Raw genomic sequence first — 6,264 nt, 5'->3', positions numbered from 1 at the left:
ATATAACACATTTCTTTAAATGTATTTTTCATAAAATCATAGGAGCCCATTATGCAGTCTGTTCATACAGCCATACCACTTTGTCTCCTTTGTCTCTACTTTCTTCCATGTTGTCATTTCATCTAATTCCATTTTCTTTTCTGTCCATTTTGTCTTCCTGTTTTTCATCATGCTACTAGTTGAATCTATATCAACTTTTTTTTTGTATGCTTTTTTCTACTTCTTAGCTCAGCAGGCTATCTAATATGTACTGAAAAACATAATTTCTCAGTATTTTTCAGCACAGATTCTTTTTTTAGTGCTCAGAGTACACTAAAAGATTTGGGTAAGCAACAGCTCTGCTAAGACATTCAACGTCCTGTCTGGTAACAGCACCCTCCACACCAATCACTCACAGAAGTTTTAGTCTTGTTCAGCAGTCGTTCTTTGATGCTTCTGGAATGCGAAAGATTCATTTCTAGTCCATGCAAGATATATTGCAGAGTATATAGATGTACGGAAGTTGGAGCTTAGCTGTTTTCTGGGACTGCCAAAGTTTCACTGTAAACACAACTTCAAACAGAGCTGCTTTCTCTAGACTTATGCTTATTCTGAAATTCACAGCTTGTTTTCATTGTGAATATACTTGTGGGAAAAGTATGTTAAAGCAGATAATTTTTGCCATTGCCCAGAAAAAATTGCTGTGTAGCTAGATAAAACTAGACTTTTGGGGCAATACAAACTGTTCTCTCTGGATTTCATTTGAATATGTTGGCACTGGATTCAAGCCCAGAAGGTAAACTTGATGGTTGGTGTTATAAAGGCTGGTTCCTGCTTTCACTAAGGTTGTCAACTGAGTAACTGTAGTAGTCTACAAACTACTGAAATCTGTAGCAGTTCCAGCTCTTGGATCCCTGTCTTTGCTATAGAGAGAGTACTTCCCAGTTTTGGAACAGTGGCATTCTTCAGTAGCCTGGGCTGCCATCTTGTTAGCTTGAAACAGCTTGTATTGTTAAAATCCTGCCTCTGTCATTAGGCATTATGAATCTTTCTTCAGAACATACTTCTCTCACCTGAATATTACTTGTACTTGGCAGTCCATGTTTTTCGTTAATACTCACACTGAAACAGGGAGCCCTCTTTACACATAGAGTAGCTGCAGACAACAAGTTTCCATTTGGCAAGGTTTGAATTGGTATGCACAACACACCCGAATTCCAGGGAGCTCAGGATCTTCTTCAGACTCATTAATGGCCATCATTAATCTTGATAGAGCCTTTAATGGACATAGTAATATTTGCATTTTGTCCAATCCTATTACTCAGATAACTGCCAACAGTCAGGCAGTACTGTGTTATCCGAGAATTAACAGATAAATCTTCCCTATGCACTAATGCCTAAAGTAGCTGGAGTTTTAACAGAACAGTTAATGCGACAGGTCTTATGATGTTAATTGGGGCAGAAAATGAAATATTTCTACTTGGTAGAAAAGAACAAATGTCCCAACTTAAGGTGCAGACAAGTTTCTGACTTGCCGGCAACTTAAAAAGAAATGCATATGTCTGTCTACAGTTTTATGTCTAGGATTGCACTATGCAAGTTGTCCAAAGTGTTGGTTGTTTTTTTTTTCCCAGTATAATATTTAAAAAGGGTTAAATAATAATTTCAAGGAAAGATTTTACCTTGCACAACTCTAGTTTATCTGAGCAGTTTACTCATACATTGGATTTGTAGTTATTCTAAAAAGCATCTGTGAATCTAAAAAATTATCCATCTTGCACAACTACAGATTTGAATTCCTTGCCCAAATATGCATGTGAATATCAGTACATGAAGTGCATTCATGTAGCATCTCTTGATGAGCACTGACAGCTTCCCTGTAAAAATGCATACATTTTTATACATGTACATTTACATGTTCGTTTGTTTGTTTGTTTGTTTGTTTGTTTTAACTATGAATTCATTTAAATGCAACAGGAAAATATTTTGCTTTTAGGCTAAGTAAACTTCAGACGAACTGGAGGTGCTGGTAGAGTAATTGTGTTTATTCTTCCGTTTCACATTTTTTGTCTTATAAACATTGTTTTGCATTATTGGGCTCCACGTTTCCCCTTCTCATCTGATGTTCTACAAATATTTTTCTAATTGCTTGAGACAGTGTGGTCCAATAAAATTACATAGGCTTTCTGCTGAACTTGTTTGTCTGATCCCCTGCCAAAAGTTGTAGGCAGCTAGGCAGCACACTTAGTCTCATTTTTTTTCACTCCCCTTCCTCTAAGGCCATACTCTCAGACAGACTCTTATACTCTTAAAAGAACATGTTCTTATTTGCCTTATGATTGTGGAGTGTGTATTTTATATTTCTAAGCTATTCAAATGCTTCAGCAAGTCATTGCACCCTAGAAAAAATTTAAGACAACTGAATCTCTTTCTGTCCTTACATTGTTATATGATGTAGTTAATACAGGCAGGTCATAAATTATATTTTGAAGCAGAAGTAATTGATTTGGCTCTAGGCCCCTTCATGTTTCAGCTGCTCTAAGCCTTAATGTAGTATTTATTCATCTGATAACAGACTAATTACAGCTAGAAGTGTCCAGGAAGGGCAGTACTATGTTGTTTTATCACTTTGAGAGTCCACAGAAGATACACAGGAGGAAGATACAAGAGAATAAAACAGCTGACATACCTAGCTGTAAAATATTCTATAATTTTACAGTAAAGAGGTAGGTTCAGAGAAATTCTGAAAATTGTAATCCTATAGTAGTAATTGTCTGAAAGAGCTAACAAAACAATGAAGAATTATTCTTGAGTCTTGATAAGAGAGTGCCATATAATGAGGAATGAGTTCTAACTAGTTGGAGACAGAAAATAGACCCATCCCTTTCACTGACCTGACTGTGAAAATACGTCACAAACATATTTTCTTTATTTGCCAGACACTTTCTTCATGATATTACAACTGTTCTATTTTCTTTGCCCTCATACAAGGAGTCTGTGATTTCTTTCCTTACATTACATAGCTTTTTTGAGTTCTGTTTTGGAATGACTCACATGTTTATTGTGCACCTCATTACATATGCATATTTGAGCATTTACTTACTATGTGCCACATTTTGTGTGATGAAACATGATCACATTCAAGATCTTCTAAAGTAATTTGTTGCTTGATGTCTGGGAGCATTTTTTAAAATACCTTGAGGAAAATAACAAAGCAAATAGTGCTGGTTTACCACAGTGGAACAGATATGGTATGTGATCAGTTAGCTGTAGCCCACAGATAAACACCGACAGGCAAGCTAGCAAGCATAAACAGAAACCACATTATTGTCCCTCTCAGACTTCTGGTCTCATGTTTGTTAAGTGATTTCTAGAGTCTGTAAAGCAAAACAAGTTTCAAGTGAGGGTAGTTGAATTTGACATTATTTGGCAGTAACTATCTATGATTCTTTTAAATTATCATTTCAGCATCAGTCATTTTTAATCTTTTCTCTGCAATTGGTTAAGAAAAGGTATGCGTTGTTTAATGGATGGTCTTTATAAACCTCATAATAATAAGCTTTGTATCACTGGATTGGGCAAATTTCTGGATATCCTCAATAACAATACCTAATAGTAATTTCAGAAAGAATTTGTTGAAGGGTCCAGATGGCAGGGAAGTGTAAAGTATTATTACAGATGTTTCTTGTAATAAAAGTAGATCTGATAGCAGGTCAGAAAAAGGAATTAAGGGCCAAGTACTTCTGTCCTTAGCTGAGTGAACTCCCACAAGGTCTACGTGAGTTTTGTTCAAATAAGGATTACAGAATTCAGATGTAAGTAATTATTTCCAGTGTTGGGATGATTTATTCTGCCTTTCTAGCCTTGTCTTTCTAGAGTCTTGAACATGAAGTCAGAGTATGTTGACCTACTACACACAGAAGTAAACCTTGCCAGCATAAGGCTTGGTAGAATAAGAAAAGCTTGACTCAGTTACAGAATCATAGAATCACCAAAGTTCCTCCAAAAGACCTCCAAGATAATCTAGTTCAAGTGTCCACTTACTACCAATATTTCCCCACTAAACCATGCTCCTTAGTACCACATTTAAACATCTCTTGAACACCTCCAGGGACTGGGACCCCACCACCTCCCTGGGCAGCCCATTCCAGTGCACAAACACCTTTTCAGAAAATAAGGTTTTCCTAATATCCAACCTGAACCTCTACTCACGCAGCCTGAGGTGATTCCCTCTTGTCCTATCACTATTTATCTGTGAGAAGAGGCCGACCACCACCTTGCCACAACCTCCTTTCAAGGAGGCAATAGGTAGAGGGCAATAAGGTCTCCCCTGTGCCTCTTCTTTTTCATACTAAACAATCCCAGCTCCTCAGCCACCCCTCATGAGGCTTGTACTCCAGAGCCCTCACCAGCTCCATTGCCCTTCTCTGAACATGCTTCAGGGCATTGATATCTTTCTTGTAGCGAGGGCCCAACACTGAACACAGTGCTTGAGTTGCAGCCTCACCAGAGAACAGTCACCTCCCTGCTCCTCCTGGCTGCACTATTTCTGATGCAAGCCAGGGTGCCATTGACCTTAAATACACAAAATCAATCTGTCTGCAAAGCAGTCAAAAGTGTGACTGCATCAGAAAGACACATAGTATAGCTAGCTTTAATTCAAACGTTATGAGTATCAAATCCCATGGAGCTATATGGCCTGTATTGAACCTTTTGCTGCTACATTTACAGTGCTGATGGCAAGATTAAGGGGAGCTCAGAAGTGCCTATACATAGTACTGTCACACCTTCAGCTGTCATATGGGCACATCTTTTGTTAAAGACAGATTAAAAAAAAAAAGGGTAAGCAAGCTGCTGTTTGGTTTGATAAGGGTATTTTCAGTGAGTGCTTCACCTTGGTGGATTGCAATCTCTAAAGTTGTTTTTTAAGCTATTTATAAAATAAATAGATTTAAAACACACATGTACTTGCATGTTCCTATGAGAAAACACCGCAAATAACTGCTGTGAAGTCCAATTACAGTAACAGTGCTAAACACATTTAGATGCAGTTTGGTCTCACAGTATGGACAAAATTGGATTTGTCAAATGATGTTCCCCAGCACTCTGAAATTCTAACAAAATTCAGGTGTTTAGAATTAGTCTGAATCTTTGTTAAATATGCCTATGTATGTATTTGTTGTAGAACTTCTAGGTGTGAGATGTTCTTTGTTGTGCAATTACATCCTCCAAGACACTGGTTATTCTTGGTGCAAGTGGTGGTTTGAACTTCTGAAAAGCTGTTGTGCAATATGATAGGTGTAATATTATTTTGGCAACAGCAAATTTTTTGGAAGCCTCCATACTGCTGCACATCTGTGTCTGTAACACAAAATTGTAGTTGTTTAGCATTGTGATATTTGTTTATACACATGGAGAACAAAAAGAGGACTGACATAAACAAAGTGTCATATACATTCAGATTTTGATTAGGAGAAAATAATCATTCTGACATCATCACAAAAACAGTGCACTGAAAAATACTGGTCTGCCAACTCATGAAGGGCAAGCTTCAAATTTCTGTGGTTTGGTTCGTTGTAGCACTAAGTTGTATGTGTTCATGAAACTCCTCAGACCCAGGCTTTTACTACTTTTTCACACAGCATTGCAAACTCAAATCATGTTCCTTTTAGTCGTTCAGGTGTCTGGGGCAGGATTCACCTTGGATAACTCTAGAAATCAACAATATAAAACCAATATGTGAACTAGTCATTTAAAATCCTTTTAAAATCAGTAGAAAGAAACAGGCATCTTGAGTGTATATCATCTATCTGGGTAACCTTGGAATGAGCACTTATAATTTTTCTCCATAGGCTAAAAAGGGATTCTTGAAAGCTAGCTCAGATGTAACAGTCCATATATGTCCCACTCAGCTATTGGCTGTCTTTATTGCCCTTCAATACTGTAGAGTTTAGTAGCATTTTTGTAATGTAGCAGCGTTGTTGTGTTGTTAATCAACAGGCAAGTGAGATAAAATTTACTTCTGGAACCATTTTTTTCATAATACTCTAAAATTTAATATGTTTGTGAGTTTTTGCCCTTTTCCATTCCAACTACTCTGTGCTATGCTATGTAATTTAGTGCAAGAAAATTGATAACACCCCTGTGTTTACTGTTTAGGCAAAGGTATAGCTATAGACATAGCTTTGTGTACATCAGATATATACTGTATCGCATATTAATATGAAAAAAATGGCCTGGAAAGATATGGAGATAGTAAAGACCATACATTTATATTAAAAAAAA

Source organism: Meleagris gallopavo, chromosome 4 (genome assembly GCF_000146605.3).
Source record: "Meleagris gallopavo isolate NT-WF06-2002-E0010 breed Aviagen turkey brand Nicholas breeding stock chromosome 4, Turkey_5.1, whole genome shotgun sequence".
In the NCBI taxonomy this organism is placed as follows: Eukaryota; Metazoa; Chordata; class Aves; order Galliformes; family Phasianidae; genus Meleagris; species Meleagris gallopavo.
Note: the sequence above shows the minus strand (reverse complement) of the source record.